This window comes from Chelonia mydas, chromosome 14 (assembly GCF_015237465.2).
Source record: "Chelonia mydas isolate rCheMyd1 chromosome 14, rCheMyd1.pri.v2, whole genome shotgun sequence".
Classification (NCBI taxonomy): domain Eukaryota; kingdom Metazoa; phylum Chordata; order Testudines; family Cheloniidae; genus Chelonia; species Chelonia mydas.
The window spans coordinates 34,053,568-34,073,524 of NC_051254.2; the positions used below are offsets into that span (position 1 = coordinate 34,053,568).

The following is a 19,957-nucleotide window of genomic DNA, read 5'->3' on the forward strand; positions in this document are numbered from 1 at the left end:
GATGGGGACTGCTGACCTCCCCTACCTCTGTGACCCCCAACCGCGAGGCATGACCCCAACCCCCACCCATCACCTGTTCACCGGCCCCTGGAGACAAGAACCCACCGACTGCTGTGGCCACTTTTCCAGGAGCTCCCTCCTGACCCCCCCACATCCCCCCACCAGTGACCTCCCTGCCCCTCCAGGCTGCAGGGCACCCCCCAGAGCTGGGCACAGCACAAAACGCTGCCCCTCCCAGCTCTATACAGAGGTACCCCCTGCGGTTGCTACCTGCCACACCCTGCTCACACCCCCCAGGGGCACCGGCCCCCCATCTGGCCCAGAGCCCCAGGCCCACTCCGAGCAACCCCTTGGCCCCGCTCAGCTGCCCCCCAGGGCCCCCAGCCCCTCTCCGATCCCCTCTCCCAGGGTCTCCCCCTTGAACAGCCTCCGAGGGGGGCGGGGCGGGGGGGAGGGAGGGCTGGCAAGGAGGGGCCTGTAATGGCGTATGGCCCACAGCGGCAGCTGGGAGCAAACACCCCATGGGCGGCAGCGGGGCACTGGGAGTGGGGGGGCGCTCAGAGTTACTGCAGAGAATCCTTCCCAGAGGGCTGGCTGGGGGGGGTCTCGCCCCCATCCTCTGGGCAAGCTGACCCCCACGTGTGGGGTGGGGAAGGGATTTTCCCCCGGCTCAGACTGGCAGAGACCCGAGGGGGTTGGTCTCCCTCAGCAGCCTGGGGCACTCGCTGGTTTGAACCGGAGCAACTGGGGGGCGTCGCTGTGACCTGACGCCTGTAACTCAGGGTTTGGGGGTGCTGGTGACTCAGCCTGAGGGGCGGGGCTGTCCCCGGGGTGAGCGAGGGGCTGAGCAGTGTCACGGGGGGGCGGGGGGGGGCGGGCGAGGAGCTGGGGCCTGATGAGATGATCATGATGGTCCCTTCTGTCCTGAAAGTCTGTGAGTCTGTCCCCGCAGGCCCGCATCCCTCTCTGCGACCCCCCACGTCACCCCTCGGCCCCACAATCACTCTCCAAGCCCTCCCCAGGATGCCCCTTCGGCTGGCCCCGGCGCCTGGCGTGGGCGCCCGTCCCGGCAGGGGCTGCGGTAAATGGCTCGTAGCGGCTCCAAGATCTCGGTGCCCCCCAGGTTAGCCTGGAGCAGCTGGAGGCGCTGCAAGGACTCGGCCTTGGTCTGCTGGGTATTCTCCACGCTCTGCCTGCGGGGGGCGCCGACAGGTCTGGGACAGCCGGAGCCAGGGACACCCTGCCCCCAGCCAGCCCTGCCCCCTCACCCACCGACACCCCTGTCCCCTAACCAGCCCTGCCCCCTCACCCACCGACACCCGTGTCCCCTAACCAGCCCTGCCCCCTCACCCACCGACACCCGTGTCCCCTAACCAGCCCTGCCCCCTCACCCACAGACACACCCTGCCCCCTAACCAGCCCTGCCCCCTCACCCACAGACACACCCTGCCCCCTAACCAGCCCTGCCCCCTAACCCACCGACACACCCTGCCCCCTAACCAGCCCTGCCCCCTAACCCACCGACACCACTGACCCCTAACCAGCCCTGCCCCCTAACCCGACATCCGTGTCCCCTAACCAGCCCTGCCCCCAAGAAACAGACATGCCCTGACCCCCAACCCACCGACACCCCCTGCCACCTAACCAGCCCTGCCCCCAACCCACAGACATACCCTGCCCCATAACCAGCCCTGCTCCCTAACCAAGCGACACCCTCTGTCCGCTAACCAGCCTTGCCCCCTAACCCAGCCAGCCCCCTCCCTGCCCTTCGGACTCACGGGTAGAAGGACTCAAACTCAGACCCAAAGCCATAGATGTTGAAATAACAGCCCAGGGGCAAACTCTTCAACAGTAGGACCAGGGTCTCCTAGGGACAGACAGACGGATGGAGAGTCGGCCCCACGGGCCCAGCCAGCCTGGGCTGCTCCCCCGGCACGGCCCCACGGGCCCATCCAGCGCAGCCTCCCGCTTGGCCGTCCCTTGGTGCCGCTGATGCGCTGGCGGGACAGGTCTCTGCCGTCTATGGGGCAGGCCACGCTGCCGGAGCGGCCCAACAGGAGGACGAACTCCCCGGCTGGCTCTGGGCCGGCACCACCTCGGGCACTCTGGGCAGCAGGGTCATCATCACGGCCGGGTAGCCCATCAGGCAGCCTGCGGGGAGATGGGGGCGAGCCCCCAAATGGAGTGGGCATGGGGTCGACCCCTGTGAGCCGCCCCCTCAGAGCCCCATGACTGCCCCCAGAGACCCACCCCCACTGCTCGATCCCCCACCCCCTCAATCACCCAAAGAGTCTGGCCCATGCTCCCCCTTCAGGACCCACCCCGCGCCCTACACCACATCTCTCACCCCCTGCGACCTTCCCCCCGCCCACAGCCCCGTTCCCTGGAACCCACCCCTCAGCCCAGGACCCTCCCCCTGCTCCACCCCCAGCACCCTCCTCCCAGCAGGGATGGCTGGGACCCAGGTGTCCGGGTGAGCCCTTACCTGGGCAGTGGTTAGGTTCCTGGCTGTATAGCTCAGGGGGGTGAGGGGGCAGTTGGAGACCACGTGGTCGATGCCGTGGGGCGACTGCAGCATGGCGCTTCGGCTCAGGGTGTAGGGCAGCTCCCCCTGAGGACCCGTGGGACCTCCTGGGTGATGTTCTCCCCATCCCACCCTGCAGAGAGAGACACAGGGGTAAGGGCCAGGGGGCTGGGAGAGTGGGGGGGAGGATGGGGGGTATGAGTTATTGGGGTGGTATTGGGCTGGGACATCAGGGTATTTCGGGATGGCTGGGGTGGGTCATATACCCTGGGGTGGGGACTGCAGACCCTGGGGGGTGGGGCACTTACCGCAGGGAACACAGTAGTAGCCTATGGGGCATTATGGATGCTATGTGGGTCTTTCACTGTGGGATACATAGAAGGGGCTATGGAGGTTTCAGGGGGTACAGGCTGCGGGGTCACTCACCGTGGGGTGTGTAGCTGGGGTTCTGGGGGCTATGTGGTACAGGGAGCTACGCGGGATCTAGGGCACCTAAAGGTCTGGTCTCAACATGGGGCATGTAAAAGGGGTGCAGCATGGCTGGAAGCACACAGCTGGGGTACAGGGGAGTATGGGGGGGGATCTGTGGGTCTCACCATGGGGTGTGTGCGGGGGGGGTCTGTTGGTGTCACAGTGATGGGGGTAGGGGATCTGTGGGTCTCACCGGAGGACGCGGAGTGGGGACGGGGGATCTGTGGGTCTCACAGTGGGGCGTGTAGCGGAGGCGCAGGGGGATCTGTGGGTCTCACCGTGGGGCGTGCAGCGAGGGTGCAGCACGGTCGGCAGCACGTGGCGGGCGGCCCCGTCATGCTCCAGCGGCAGCTTGCAGGTGTAGCTCAGGGTCAGCATCGCCTCCTCCCCGGGGGGCAAATTCCCCAGGGAGCAGCTGAACACGTCGCCCCCGGCCCACTCCTGCTGCAGTAGGAACGAGCTCTGCCCCCCGGCCAGCGCGTCCCCATACAGCTCCTGTGCATGCCAGGAGAGACGGGGTCACCCCGAGATCCCCGTCCCCCAAGATCCCCTGCCCCGCCGATCAGCACATCCCTGTACAGCTCATGCACCTGCCGGGAGAGATGGGGTCACCCCGAGATCCCCCCAGCCCGGCCCCCTCGCCTCTCCCCTGGGACCCCCGCCCCCAGCACCTGTCTCTTCTCCTGGGCTGGGCCTGGATCCAGGCCCCCCGCAGCCGGGCCTGGAAGGCGTCGACAGCAGCCTCGGCGTCCACGGGCCCCGGCTCCTCCTTCCTGCCCTGAGTCGGGGGATGGGCCCAGACCAGGGGGTGGGGGACCCTGGACACGGAGGGGAAGGGGGGGCTGGGGCCGGGCCCCCCAGGGGAGAGGGTTCGACTGGGGCCCGATCCGCACCCCCGGGACCTTCTCGCTCGGTCTCTGAGCAGCGAAGCCCTGAGCCAGGCTGGGAGGGACAGTGACCCCGCGAGCCCCGCCCCCCGCCAGGGAGCGTCTGCAAACGCCTCACCCCCCAGCCAACCCAGCCAGGGAGCGTCTGCAAACGCCTCACCCCCCAGCCAGGGAGCGTCTGCCAGCTCCCCGTCCCCAGCTTCTATAACCCAGGGACCGTCTGCACAGTTGGCCGCCCCCTCCCACCCGGGAGCCAGGGTCTGTCTGCAAACTCTTCGCTCCACACATCCTGCCATGTCCCCCCATTGAACTGGGGCTGGGGAGGGGGGGGTCTCCAAACTGCCCCTTGCTCCTTCCTGCCCCTTTATGGTGCAAAAAGCGGGAGGATTGTGGATGCAAATGTTTCAACTCCAAGATACCGCTTTCCCATCAGGGTATTCACCCCACACTCTCCATCCAGGGGGCAGTGGTGGAAGAGGGGTGAGAACCCGTCAGTCGACCGTCACACCTGCCTCTCAGTAGCGAGAAGGCATCCGAGAGACATGAGGAAGCTCGGCCGGATGTGGGGAAGGCAGGGGGGAGTTTTTCCACCCACCGCGTTTCCTCTGGGGTCTCTGCAGATCCTGCTTTTAATGTCCCCCTGGATGGTGCTGGATCTGCCCCCCCGGCCCTGAGTCCTCTGTGGGTGGGAGCCCAGAGCTGGGGCAGAGAGAGGCCCCCCCTCCACACACAGCCCCACACCCACGGGCCTCTGGCCTGGGGGACTCATTGTAATGGGGAGGTGGGAGGTCAGTCTCCATGGCCCCTCCAGACCTCGCTCTCTCTGCTGAGGCTGCCAATGAGGTACCGCCCAGGGGGATGGGGGCATCTTCTCCCCTACGGCCTGAGCTGGGACTCACCAAATGGACCCCACAAGCAGGCGTCAGCTGGGGTCACTCTTCCACCCCCACGGATGTGGCTCTGGACCGTAGCTGCTGCTGGGGCAGGTTCATAGGAGGCGCCTGTGAACGGGGCAGCCTGACCCACCCAGGCGATGACATGGGGGGCACCCAGGGATCCCCCCTTCCTTGCAATTCCAAACATCACAGTGTGAGAGGAGGGGGATCCCCACCCCCCACTCCCTGATAACCCCTCACCCTCGCTGCGAGCATCTCAGCAAGGAGAGGAGAGGTTGTTACCTGGGGGGGCCACCGGCCTGGGGAGAATCTGGAGAGAGAAGAGAAGAGAAGAGGTGAGAACTCCAGGGAGGGGATGGGGGTGCAGAGGGCAGGAGGGATGCTGGGGGGGGGGGATCTCCAGACAGACAGACAGACAGAGGGAAGCGGGCCAAGGGAGGTCACTTACCCAGCACAAGCAGAAGGAGAGTTCGTGCCATCCTGAGCTGGTTGCTCTGGGGTGGGAGCTGGGTTCTCAGCTCAGCCACCGGCCCCCTCTGGGTGCAGGGAGGGGGACGGGCCCTTCCCCTCTGATGGAGGCAGAGGAAGTCACAGCCTTAGGCGCAGTCACTGCTCAGCTCAGAGGGCCATTGCACTGTAACTGCGGTCCTCTTACTTTAAAGTGAAATGTGTATCCCTCTTTTGTATTTATATAGGGCTCATGTTGAAGGAGATTTTTGTCCACTCACTCTGTTCCTGTGAGACACTAGGGCAAATTCTCCAAAGTCAAGTGAGTTACACCAGATGTGAATTTGGTCCAATGTCCCTTTGTAACATCAGTACCCAAGCTTGTAACCCAACTTGATAATCACTCCATAGGAAGGATAAATAAGTCTTTAATTTAAATACTCAGATCCTCGAACCATGAGCCTGGGATTTATATTGCATATTAGACAAAAAGCGCACAATAAAAATCATATTGTATGAGGTGATCAGGTCCCTCATTCACATTAATTGCTGTGTTTCTATGTCTTGCTATCACTGTACGCTGAGTTGAGTACGTTGTGAAATCAGTAACTTGAATTATTCTTTTATCCTTGTGATCCATCAAATGATATTTCCTGAATTGTTTCAGGTGCTCCGATGGTCCAGTGAAGCACAATCTAGAAATTCCATTTGAAACATCCATGTTTGCGAAGAGAAACCAAAGCTACCAGTAAAATTCTATTCAAGTATCAGGGGAAATGAAGGTGTATTAACTGTATGGAGATCACAGTTAACAAAAATTATCTCTCTCTGTGTCCCCATACACATCTATCTAGCTAATCTAATTTATTGTACTATCTAGGTATTGGAACAATAAATAAATCCAGACTGATCAAGTGCATAGTGTCTCACAAAAGTAGAATTCACAGAATAAACTAAATTGGTTGAGAACGATTTGTGGACATAATCTTCCTTGTACATATCACTTTCATAACCTTTAACATTTTGAAAACAGCATCCACCAGGCCCAAAGTGATAGCTATCCACAAAAGCACCACATTTCGGAGGCACTTCATGATTCTAACACCTGTGAGTGCATGGAAACGTTAGAATTTACACTCACGAAACTCAGTGGGCTCAAGATTCAATGGAAACATGGACGCTGCTTATGTGAATCAGTGAGTGACCACTTACAATGATCTTTATGTGAATATTAGGTAAATCAGATTGCACAAGTCTTAACCAGTTCCATGTTATTTTATGAAGCGATATTAATTGTACATAGCACATCCGTATGTTTTAAGTACATTTGGTAGACTGGATGCTAATCTACTGTAAATTGGCAATTGAAGGTCTGGCCCAAGACAGCAGGCAAGCCTCAAAGGGTTTGAATGTTGGGTTAAGATAAAATTCTGGACAACATAGGGTGAAATCCTGGCCCCACTGAAATTAAGTTCTGTCGTTGACGTCAGTGGGGCTAGGATCTTCTTATGATTTTTAATGTCTGTCTCACAATATTTGTTGTTTTTCTTCAAATCTCAACTGCTTGAATCAACAAATCAGCTTTCATATTTTCTTTTACATAATCATTATCCCTCTCTCTTCAGTAGTTCTTTTCATCCATAGATCACAAAGCACTATATAAAGGAGTGAGAATCATTATCCTCATTTTACAGATATGGAAACTGAGGCACAGAGAGATGCCATTTGTTAGGGGGCTTATTCCTTCACCCACTTACTTGCCTGGTCTTTCTCGCATGAACAGAGAGTAACAATACCCGAAGTCCAAAGGTGCAAACAATTCGATGTTTATTGGGGTGAACTTCCAGCAAGCATGATTCCAGTTTCCTTCCTTAGTGTCCCTCTTCCCAGCTCTGATAACACAGAGCCTTACACCTGTGTCCCTGTTCCCATTCCTGCCCTTAGCTAAACATGATTCCAATTTCCCCATCCCCATTCTCTGTTCCCATTTCCCCCTGCCCACACACCCACTCACTTCCTGATTGACTGCAGACTATACAGCCCCCTAACACCATTACTTGCCCAAAGTCACCCCCCAAGCCAATGGCAGATCCAGGAATAGAACTAAGAACAGGAGGACTTGTGGCACCTTAGAGACTAACCAATTTATTTGAGCATAAGTTTTCATGAGCTACAGCTCACTTCATTCTCCTAGTTGCAGTCCAGTCCTCTTGCCACCAGGGCATACTTATGGTTACAGAGAAAACCATAAAAAGATGAAGTGCACCCTAAAGACTCAAAAACCAGACAGCAAATCAAAAGAACCCAACATTTATTATTTAAAGCCAATCTCATGATTTCTAACGACATCTCCTCTCCTTGCTGAAATGCTCGCAGCGAGGGTGAGGGGGTATCAGGGAGTGGGGGGTGGGGATCCCCCTCCTCTCACACTGTGATTTTAAAGGTGAATCAGGACTAAGATTCTGGATTCAGTTTTGACATCATCAAAATTTTGCAAGCTATTCTCACATATTTTCAGTCCAAACCGGCAGAATCCATGTGAAATCAATCTTTCCAAAATTTTGGAATGCCCGTGTACTAAAAACAAAGAAAAAAAGAAGCCTACAAAAATATCCATCTGGGTTTTTACCCAGTCTGGAACTGGAACCGGAACTTTATTCTGAATCCCCTTCAAAATCCACTGGGGTCTTGATTTGAGGTTCCTGCGGGTTTATCTTACCTCGGTTTGGAAGGGTTAAATTTTTATCAGTAAATGTCGGGAAATGCCAGTTTCGCCATGCAGAATGTCAACTGACCAAAAAAAAAAAAGGTCCAAAAATCCAGTTGTCATTAAATAATTATTCTCTGACCCACCTTGTTGTCTGACATGCCACAGTAATTTCCCACAAGTGTGAAAATAGAATTAGACAATATTTTTTTAAAAAAATGCTTACAAATAAACCTTGATAGTCTCTGTCAAAATTATAAAAAATAAAAATTGAATTCTGCCAAGCCTGTCGATATCTCTATCCTCTCCACAGGCCATGCTTTAATATAAATAAATAATTGGCACATGTGTAATTTGTTTCATTTTAAATTAAATACAAAGTAAGAGGATAATAATGCATAAGGGCTGGATTTTGAAAGGCATTTAGGTGCTTAGTGGGGTTTTAAAAAGCATCTAGGCCCTTAAAACTCATAGAAAATCCCATTAGGCACCTAAATACATTTAACAATCTGGCTGTAAATGTTCAAGGATGTGAGACACTAAGGACCAGATTGTTAAAGGTATTTAGTCACCTAACTCACATTGATTTCCATTGGAGTTAGGCATCTAATTACCTTTAGACTTCTGGCCCTCAGGGATTGTTGCTGTTTTTTCAGTACCCTATCAACTTTGGTGTATCTTCCATGCGCAGACTCATTTTTCTTTCACCACATTTTCTGCCAATGACAGCCAATGACCTCCAGCACATTTTGAAAAACATCGCTTCCCTGAATACATGCCTCAGGGCTTCTTTTACCTCTGGGTTCCTCAGTGTGTAGATGAAAGGGTTCAACAGGGGGGTGACAATAGTATTCAAGACGGTGACTATTTTGGTCAATTCCAATGAGTTCTGCATGGAAGGGCTGACATGTAGGAAAATGGTCGAACCGTACCAGATAATCACAACTGTGAGATGGGAAGAGCAAGTTAAAAAGGCCCTTCTCCATTCCTTATCTGATGGGATTGTCAGTACAGTGGAGAGGATGTAAATGTAGGAGAGCAGGGTTATGACACAGGAGCCCAGGATGACGATGAAGGACATGATAAAGGCCACCGGATCAATAAGGTAGGTATCTGTGCAGGAAAGAACTATCCACGGTGCTATGTCCCCAAAAAAGTGATGGATGACACTAGGGCACAGAAGGACAACCTGGTGATCAGAAATGCTGGGACAGAAATAGCCAGGAAACCACACAACCAAGAGCCAACAGCCAGCTGAGCAGTCAAGGTGCTGTTCAGGATGGAGCTGTAGAGCAAAGGATAGCATATAGCCACATAGCATCGTAGGCCATGAGAGCCAAGAGAAAATCTCTGTGCATCCTAGGGAGAAAACAAAATACATCCGTAGGACACAGCTGGCAAAGAAGATGGATTTGCTTTGGGACACAAGGTTGGTCTACCATACCTCCGGGAAGGAGAAATTGCAGAGAAGGAAGTACATTGGGGTGCGAAGGTGATGGCTGGTTGCCGCTAGGACTATGATCGCCGCATTTCCTGTGACAAGGAAGAGCACAAAGAGCGAGATCTGCAAATATTGGGTCCCAGGGAATCCCAGGAGAATAAATTCCTTCACACTGGTGTGATAGCCCTCTTCCAGTGTGGTCAGCTGTTTTACCTGCCAAAACAAATGAAGAGATGAAATTAAACTGATTAAACACAACCGTGGCTTTGTGGGTTACAGATGATTTTGATGCACAGAAAGAGCAGATAATTAAAAGAGGCAGGAAATAATGGTTTAAGGCTGAAAATATCCTATTGCTATTACATTTCTGGAGCCTTTCTGCTCACAGGGTGAATTTAAGCTTGTCCTAAATTTTCCTGTGGAAACTTTTTTTCCAGTGTAAAGTGGCTTTTGGACCAAAAAGAAACTTTCAGGATAGAAATTCCATTTTCAGGTGTTCCTTGAAAAACACAATTTTTAGTTTTTGTCAATGAAACATGTTTTTTCCACGGTCAGCATCCAAAGCCCAAGATTGATTTTATTTTAATTGATATTTTTGTTGTTTTAAATTGAAATTTTTCAAATAAAAAGTTGTTTTCTGGGGTGGGGGCGGGGGGTTGTCCTTTTGACAAAACCCTGAAAAATTTCAACAGAAGAAACAACATTTTTCCTGTAAATTATTCAGGATTCAGGAGCCAAATCATTTTCAAATGAGACCTATGGATGTTAGGCATTCAGCACAATCTGAGATTCCTTTAGAAGTGAACAAAACCCCATTGTCTCTTTTGAAAATCCCTGCTAAATAGGGTGAGCTTTTCAAAAGTTCTCAGTATAGGCCTATTTCTGCTCCTGAGGAAGGAAGTCAATAGGATTTTTGTCACTGAGTCAGTGGGAGCAGACTTAGGTCAATACTGAAGACATGAGATTTGTACCTGTCAATTTCCTTCCTACCATGCAAGAGGACATTTAATTCTTTTTGTGCAGAAAGTCTCAGGTTCTAAGCCTGCTGAAGTCCCAAGTTGGAGTGGGGATGTTATACAAAGTTGCAGTTCAGAGGACAGCTACTCAATTCTGGAGCATAAATAACCATTTACATCTATAAACCAGCATTCATTTTGGGTGGTTGAAAATGAGTCAGTTGCAACCTCCTTTGACCAATTGATACTGAGGTGTGCAAGGCCATGCAATGCGCCAATTACAGCAAAGCTCAGGGCCAGAGAGGACCAAAGAACAAAGGAAGCAATTTTCCTGAAAAAAATCACAACAAATGCATCCCTTTTTTATCAGAATTTTAAATTCTGATGAAGAATTTCATCAAAACTGTGAATTTCAAACATTTTTGACCAGCTGTGCCAGGAGTCTGCAATTCTTCTCCCTGTTTAGTCAGTCGAACATACTTCTCAACCAGAACCGTTAATAGAACCCAGGAGCCCTGATTCTCAGCCCCCGCTCTGCTCCGACCACGATCCTAACTCCCCTCAAAGAATGGGAATAGAACCCAAGTGTACTGATTCCTGTTCCTTTGATACAACAGCTATTCTATGCATCCCTAAAAGCGCTCGGCACAGAATCCAGGTACCCTCACTCCCACAGAACAGACCGCAAGCCCCACAAATACAGCAAAACTGTAATATGCTGAGTTTCTAAAACACCTTCAGAAAAAAATATCAGGTTCCCAGTGCTGGCCAAAAGTTTCCTTCACAGATGGATTAATGCTGAGGTGTCAAATTTGAGGCATTCAGAATTAGAAGCCACTTTTGAAAAAGTTGTCCCTAACTCGAAATCTATCAATGACTTTTACAGTGAATGTTCTGAATTTTTGTTTGATTGCTTGTTTTGGGTGTTCTGAGTTTTCATTTTTCATAACCTAAATTGAGTCCCCCTCCCTATTTGGATTTGAATTTGCAAAGGATCCAAAAGGAGTTATGAAATGTAATGAAGTTGGGCGCCTAACTCCCTTAGACACCTTTGAAAATCCCAGCCTTAAATATTTTGTATCAAAGTCTAATCAACACTGGCAATCAACAATTATATTTTCTCCCTCTTCAATATAAACCATTTATTTTGTTATGAATATTATCCTATGAATAACATCTAATGCCCTGATTCTGCAAACAGTTAATACATAAATAAACTTGCATATATAGACATATATAAAATAAAAATGCCAAAATTTACTCACATGAATGATTCCTTTGAAGTCAAGGGTTCCACTCACATGAGTAAAGTGAGGAAAATAAGTAAAATTTGTAAACAATGGAACTTATTGCAACTCATCGTTCAGCAAATCTTCTCACTGGGCAAACCTTCAGCTGGTGTGAATTATCAATAGACAGGGCTGATGAGAGAGGGAAGGTGGAACAATTGTACTGAGGTCCTGAGGTCAGTGCCCCCGCAAAACTATCTATTTAGGGTGAAATGGGAGGGGGGAAACATAATTTACCGGGCCTCCAAATTTCTCCCAGCAGACCTCTCATTGGAGCTACGATTATTTAGACCAACTGAGGATCTGGCTCTTTGTATTCAGTCTCCACTGATGGAAAGAGCTGAACCTAGCAAAATTTCCGGAACAGTTAAAACACCTGATTGACAAAATCTACTTGCCTGCCCTTTATCATGATGAAAATGATGAAAACAGCCGTGATATTCTATTTTCTCCATAAAAAGAAGGACTCATCTCAGCTGAATGGTAGACTTAATCTTTTCAAGACTTTCCTTGTACCAACGAGACCTTATTGGCTTGCAGGGAACTGTATGCCTTTCACAGTAAATTATGTTAAACATATTGAATTCCTTTAAAAAAATACCTCGTTTGTAAGGTAGTGAACTGTAAGAACTCAGAACCAAGTTGGACACTAAGAAGACGATTGATTAGATAGCTAGGATAGGATTAAAGTTTAAAATGATCTGGACAAACTGGAGAAATGGTCTGAAGTAAATAGGATGAAATTCTATGAAGACAAATGCAAAGTACTCCACTTAGGAAGGAACAATCAGTTGCACATATACGCAATGGGAAATGACTGCCCAGGGAGGAGTACTGTGGAAAGGGATCTTGGGGCCATAGTGGATCACAAGCTAAACATGAGTCAATAGTGTAACACTGTTTCAAAACAAAGAGCAAACATCATTCTGGGATGTTTTAGCAGGAGTGTTGTAAGCAAGACACAAGAAGTAATTCTTCTGCTCTATTCCGCACTGATTAGGCCTCAACTGGCGTATTGTGTCCAGTTCTGGGCACCACATTTCAGGAAAGATGTGGACAAATTGAAGAAAGTCCAGCGAAGAACAACAAAAATGATTAAAGGTCTAGAAAACATGACCTATGAGGGAAGATTGGGGGGAGGGGGAGAGGGAAAGGGCTTGTTTAGTCTGGAGACGAGAAGACTGAGGGGGGACATGATAACAGTTTTCAAGTACATGAAAGGTTGTTACAAGGAGGAGGGAGGTAAATTCTTCTCATTAACCTGTGAAGATAGAACAAGAAGTAACTGGCTTAAATTGCAACAAGGGCAGTTTAGGTTGGACATTAGGAAAAACTTCTGAATTGTCAAGGTAGTAAAGCACTGGAATAAATTGTCTAGGGAAGTTGTGGAATCTCTATCTTTGGAGATTTTTAAGAGCAGGTTAGACAAACACTGTCAGGGATGGTCTAGATAATACCCTTTTAACAAAGTTAAAATAATTTTCTAACCTCAGATCAAGTTAGGTGGTTGCTTCAGATATTGATGGAAAATACAAGGTCTTTGGGAGAGGAAGAGTTATTTTGTAGATTTGCAAACTCCCTTATGATTAGTTCTCCACAGAATGTTTACATCCTTTCTGAGGTCATATGAAAAAGTCACACATGAGGTACTTTCTGAGGAACAGTTTATGATCCTGTGGGTGGCTGAACTTTCTGTTCAGCTCACAGTTGCTATCATGCATTACATTTTTTCTTGTTCACATTTGCTTGTACTAACAGAAGAAACTTCCAGTATGGGCAGGCTGTTCCCATAACTGCTTCTGCATGTGGCCTCTTACAGCTCTTTCTGAAGGACAAGCATTTGGTGAGGATTACCATACACTCGAGACTGAGACAGTCAGGTTTATTCATTCAAACCTTTCTTTGAACCAAAAGCAAGGCCCTTCACGTTGCAATTACCATAAAAGCAATGAATGACAGATATACAGAAAAAGATATTGCCCAATTACCTTCTCGTGCGGGCGTAGTCACTCTCGATTTTTCCTACGAGGGTCTGACTATTCCCTTACACTCTAGCATATTTATACCTTTACATGTTATCTGACCGTCCAATCAACATTAAACATTGTGTCTTACCTAAGCCATAGTATATACATGTGCAGGCTTCAGTTTACAAAACTTTTTCTGTCCCGGCTACTTTCATGTCATCGTGTCCCTTTTCCAATTGGTTTATTTACTTGTATCGTACCACTCAAATATAGGGACTTTTCTATTTTTCACAATACAGGGACTTTTTGGCAATACCTTTTATGTATTTCTGTATTTTATGTACTGATTAACTTCCTTTTATCTATGTCCTTCAACACAGTACAGAACACCTTTGTCTTACCCAGCCGCTGTAAGCATTGTTTAAACAAGTCTCTCCACATGGACGAATTTCGCAGGCAACGCTCATGTCAAGCAAAGACTTGGCTGAAGCCAGTGAGCTTAGCATAAGTATTACCCTGGCCTGTCCACATTTCTTCACCAGACTAGACCCATGTGTAGGACTCTTCCAACACCAGGCACTGGTCACTGTTACAGATGCTTTCCTTAGACTCCAACAACAGGGTGCAAACTGGTGACAAATGCAATGTTGGTATTTCTCCACCACAATGTGAGCAAAGACTTACTAATTCATATCATACAGGTCATCAACTCACTATATCAGCTGTAGATTTCTATCAACCTATGTCTTTGGTCCTGTGTCCCATGCTGAGATGAGGAATCGAATTCACCCAGTGCACTACTGAAGACCTCCTTAAGTGATCCTGTGAGGGTTAGGCGTAAGGTAAGTACTTCTCTGCACAGGATGATTTTCACCCTCAGGCGTACGGAATCCGCCCATTGGCTCTGAACTGGAACAAATCACAATTTCTGTATTCTAGCCACAAACACACATGCTCTCATCTTTGCAGCTCATTTACATTTAGGAGCTCTGACCTATCATTTAGAATGGGGTGTCCATGTTGCCAAGCCTAGCGATGTTATCATGAATCTCTCACGGAGTTGAGGGCCATAAAGTCACAGATCCTGATTTTCTTCTCACGTGTATTACACTATTATGGGGAGTAGCTTCTGCTTTAGGGGCCAGTCCTGCCTCAATTAAGTCCATGCCAAAGTGGACTGGTATTTTCAAATGTGCCTAAAGGAATTTAGGTGCCCAAATCTCATTAATTTAAATGGGAGTTGGAAACCTAACTCCCTTAGTCGCCTTTGAAAATCCCAGCCTAAATCTCTGGAAGGGGAAGGGAGATAATTTCAGCAATTATTTTACCCCTGACTTAAATTTTGTTCAGTCCTTAGCCCCGCAAATTCCCATTGTATTTACCGGGATGATGCCTGATATTGCTCAGTAATTTTCACACCCGTGTGGATGGCAAATGCTCTGAGCAATTCAGGATTTCAGGAGCACAATGACAGCCCGGTGGAACTGGATAGCTAAGCACTAGGGCTGAGATCCTCAAAGGTATAAAGGTGCTAAAGAGACAAACAGGTGCCTAGCAGGATCTTCAAAAGCACCTTGGTGTCTAACTTCCGTTGAAGTCCCTAGAATTCAAACTATACTACATTCAAGCACACTGGGGAGCCTTAGGGTAAAATTTCCTAAAGCACCTAGGTGACTTAGGAGCTTAAGTCTCATTGGCTCTTTAGTCAATTAGCTGCACTTGAAAATTTAACTGTCCTTCCTATTTTCAAAAGTGATTTAGGGCCAGATTAGTTGAGGTATTTAGGCACCTAGTGGGATTTTGAAAAGCACCTTGGTACCTAAAACATTGATTTCAAAGGATGTTAGGCAACTAGAAGGTTTGAAAATTCCACTAGGTACCTAAATACTTTTAAAAATCTGGCCCTAGGGCTTGTCTATACAGAGAAGACACAGCAACTTAACTTCAATATGTTTATTTAGTCCACTGCAACTTTTGTGCCTTTGTGGACTCTTAGGTTGAAAACTGGTTATATCAGTTCAGTTTGCACCTGAAAATTGATATACATGAGGTTTAAACCAATATAATATCCACACACAAGGTTGCACTCTTTTAGCTAAATTGGTATAAAATCACACCTTTCATTATGTCAGTACAACTTTTTGTGTAGACTAGAGGCAAATATTTCAAAAGCACCAAAGTGTCTTAGAACCAGATTTTCAAAGGTTATTAGGTGTCTAGTGGGATTTTCAAAGGCCTAGGCCCCTAAACCCCATTGAATTCAATTGGAGTTATGTGCTTAACCTGCATAGGTACTTCTGAAATTCCCACTAGGTGCCTATCTGCCTATCTTCAGACGTCTGAATGTCTTTAGCCTCTGGTGCTTTATACTTCTGTATCTTAGACCACCTATTAGGTTGCCTAAATGTGGACGTAGTTGCCTAACTTTGGGCTGCCACTTAGGGCCAGATTTTAAAAAGTATTTAGTCACCTAGTGAGATTATTAAAAGGACAGAGGCACCTAACATCCACAGAAATCAATGAGTTGTAGGTTCCGAGGTGCTTCTGGAAATTTCAATAGGCATCTAAATACCTTGAGAAATCTGGCCTTTTGTCTTTTACAAATGGAGAAACTGAGGAACAAAGAACTTAAACAATTTCACAGTGGTCCATCAGCAAGTCAATGGAGACACAGAACCAAGATCTCCTAACTTCCAGTGCTCTTCTTTAAACAAGGACACCGTCCTTACTAAGCCAGGGGTTTGGCACATTCTTGAGAAGACAGTGAAATTCTGTTGAGAACAAATCCCAAGAGCACTTCTGAGGAACATAAATTAGTCTTATTTCTAGGACTTGTTGAGTTGCCATACATGAACTAATCAGGTAAGGGAAAAAGACAGCAGGGTGATGACAAAATGCAATTTGATTCTAATCAATATAGAAATTTATGGACTTTTCTTACTTTGCCTATCTGTAAATTTTGAGTATTATTGATGGAAATACATTTTCATCAGTTTGTGTGTGTGTGGTGAAATTGACATTTACCAACATTCACCAATACAAATCTAATCCTTCCAAGCCTAGTCATGACATCTGTTCCTTGGTTGTTAGAATTTGATCCTGGGCAAAATGTAAAATCAGTTTTCATGTTCGATACAAAGGGGAAGATTGTCAAAGGATTTTCAGTGGGAGTTGGGCCACAGAATTGCCCTCTTTGCCTCTGAAAATCTTCACCAAAGACAAAAATCATGGTCCTGGACTCAGAAGAAGACACATAAATAACCCCAGCGTTCCAAAGGTGTGTATTGGGAAGGGTCGCTGAGTTCTGAAATGATCTGGAGAATGGAAAATGAGGGAGGATCTAGGAGAAAAGATTAGGAGTTCAAGTTTGGCAATGTTGTGCTGGAACTAGAGATTATGATTCTCTGCCTTGGAATATACCAATGTAAAATGTTCATCGTAGAGCCTTTGAGGAATAAAGACATGTCCTGCCTGCCGCAGAGCACAGCAGAGATTCATGAAGGAGAAAATAGCAGAGGACAAGACTGACCCATTTACCTTAATATTAGAAGAAAGGAAATTTTCAGGGAAACTGGGATATTTTTCTTCCTATTCTTCTTCATGCTAAATTCCGTAGATCTGTTAAAATGGGATTTGCATATCAGTGATTCTCCAGAGTGCGAGTCAAGATCATCCCTTAAATATGGACATCCAGAATCAAGGGAAATTCTACGTGCCGTGTGTCCATAACCTAATGGAGTTCAATGGGTATTGGGTCCCAAACTCTCTTAAGCCCCTTTGAAAATCCCAGCTAACAGCATGGAGGGACTTTTGACAAGGAATAGCACTGGCTGAAGATTGAATGAACAATTAGTAGATCAAAAGTGCCATCAACATTTCCAGTGTCAATGGGAAAAATGATGAAATGATCAGGATCCCCTTCCCTTCCCTTGCCCTGTTTCTTGACAAACTCTAATTGTAAGTCGTAGCTGATTGAGGCTTAGGGAGATAGGGGAGGTGGTAATAATTATTCAAGCACTAGGATTCTGACTTGAACATTCAAGGAACATCCAATAATGCATTTTAACTGTTTAGCTCCATGAGCATCTCTTGTGACTTACAGAATTCAAGACTGGGGCAGAGATGGAAAACTGATTTGGTGTGTTGGTTTTCACCCTCTGAGTCGTGGATTTCCCTATTGCCGCTATTTGCATACAGAAGGAAGCGTCCCCTCCCATGGATGATGAGATTGTTTCTCATCAGGAGGACTGAGAAGAACAGAATTCAATACAAAGTATCAAATTGTTTCTCCAGATGTTAGAAAATCTGTGGACCAAATGAATTTGGTCACTGTGTGGGGTGGGGTAAAATTTTCAACAGCAGCTAAGGGCCAGATTTTTAAAGGTATTTAGGCACCTAGTGGGATTTTCAAAAGGCTCTAGGTGGCTAAAACCCACTCAAATCCACTAGTACCTCAGGAGGATGTTAAACAGAAGCTACTAAAGTTAGACATTTTTAAATCAGGAGATCCAGATAACCCACATCCAGGAGTTTAAAAAATGCTAGCTGAGGAGCTCACTGGGCCTTTACTGTTGAAACGCTGGAAGAAAGCTAATGTTGTGCCAATATTGAAAAAGGGTAAATGGGAGGACCAAGGTAATTATAGGCCTGTCACCCTGATAGGCCTGTCAGGCAAGATAACGGAGTGGCTGATTGTGAGGTTATTGACATAAGCTGGGACCATATAGATCATTGTTGCAGCCAAAGTCCTGTAGTGGCACCAAATCTTGTACAAAGGGAGTCAAATAAGGTGTCAAAGACAAGGTTATGGTTTGCTGGTGCTGATTATGCTGTCTATTTGTGTGTATTATTTTTGTAGTTAAAGTTATGAATATTGGTTCTATACTGTCTGTATTTCAAACTTATGCTCCGCTTCTCCGTGATACCCCAGACAAGTTGGTGTCAGCTCTGCCTAGCCTGCTTGATGGCCCATTAAGGACCATCCGCTATACAATTGACCCATTGAGAGAAGGCAGACACGCCTTGGGACTCAGCAAGGTATGCAGGGACCTGCCTATGGACAGAACTCTGAGGTGTTTCCAGGCCACATGTTGGACAGCTTGTCTTTGGCACAAAGAAAAACAGACCACATGGCAAGAGACTATAAAAAGCTGATGCAGCTCCTCCATCTTGTTTTCAGTCCTGCTTCATCTCTCTGGAGGGACTTTGCTACACTGAAGCTCTGAACCAAGGACTGAAAGATCCATCCCAGCTGTGGATGTTCTCCAGAGACTTGATTTGAACCTGCAGTTTATTCTCTCACTGCTGCAAGCCTGAACCAAGAACTTTGCCATCGCTGTATGTCATTGATTCCATTGAACCAATTCTAGCTCTCGTCTATATCGTTTTCCTTTTATGAATAAACCTTTAGATTTTAGATTCTAAAGGATTGGCAACAGCGTGATTTGTGGGTCAGATCTGATTTGTATATTGACCTGAGTCTGGGGCTTGGTCCTTTGGGATCGAGAGAACCTTTTTTCTTTTACTGGGGTATTGGTTTTCATCACCATTTGTCCCCGTAACGAGTGGCGGTGGTGGTGATACTGGGAAACTGGGGTGTCTAAGGGAATTGCTTGTGTGACTTGTGGTTAGCCAGTGGGGTAAAAGCAAAGTCTTCTCTATCTGGCTGGTTTGGTTTGCTTTGGTGTGCACAGAAACCCCAGCCTTGGGCTGTAACTGCCCTGGTTGAAGCAATTTGTCCTGAATGGGCACTCTCCGTTGGGTCCCGCCAGAACCAGCATTGTTACACTGATAAGGGACTCAATTAATAAAGAAATAAAATAATATAATTAATGTCATTTAACATGGGTTTATGGTAAATAGATCCTGTCAAACTAACTTGGTATCATTTTTGATGACATTACAATTGTGATTGATAAAGGCAATAGTGCTGATATAATAGACTTCTCTATGGCATTTGACTTGGTACTGCCTGACGTTTTGACTAAACAACTAGAAGGATACAAAAATAACATGGCACACAATACATGGACTAAAAGCTGGCTCACGGTTAGGTCTCAAAATGTAATTGTTAAAGGGAATTGTCTTGGAACAGGTATGTTTCCAGTGGGGTCCAAGAGGGTTCTGTTCATATCCTAACGCTATTAAACATTTTTTACTGACATGGAAGATGACATAAACTCATCACTGATAAAGTTTGCAAATGACACAAAAATGAGGAAGTAGTTAATAATGAAGAGGACAGGGTTACAGAGCGATCTGGATCGCTTGGTAAGCTGGGCGCAAGCAAACAATATAATTTTACTATGGCTAAATGTGAATGTCTACATCTAGGAACAAAGCATGTAGGACATACTTGCAGGATGTGGAACT

At 47.5% G+C, this 19,957-nt stretch overlaps 1 non-coding gene and 1 pseudogene across 1 annotated transcript; both read right to left on the bottom strand.

The window, feature by feature from the left end:
- Positions 1 to 19,957, bottom strand: part of LOC119567669 — a 139,324-nt pseudogene that overhangs the window by 12,119 nt on the left and 107,248 nt on the right.
- LOC119567799 lies at positions 675 to 2,628 on the bottom strand. Its single transcript, XR_006285862.1, has 3 exons — positions 2,486 to 2,628; positions 1,779 to 2,151; positions 675 to 1,193 (listed from the first exon to the last, which is right to left on the bottom strand). It is a non-coding gene; the product is annotated as an uncharacterized LOC119567799 (transcript).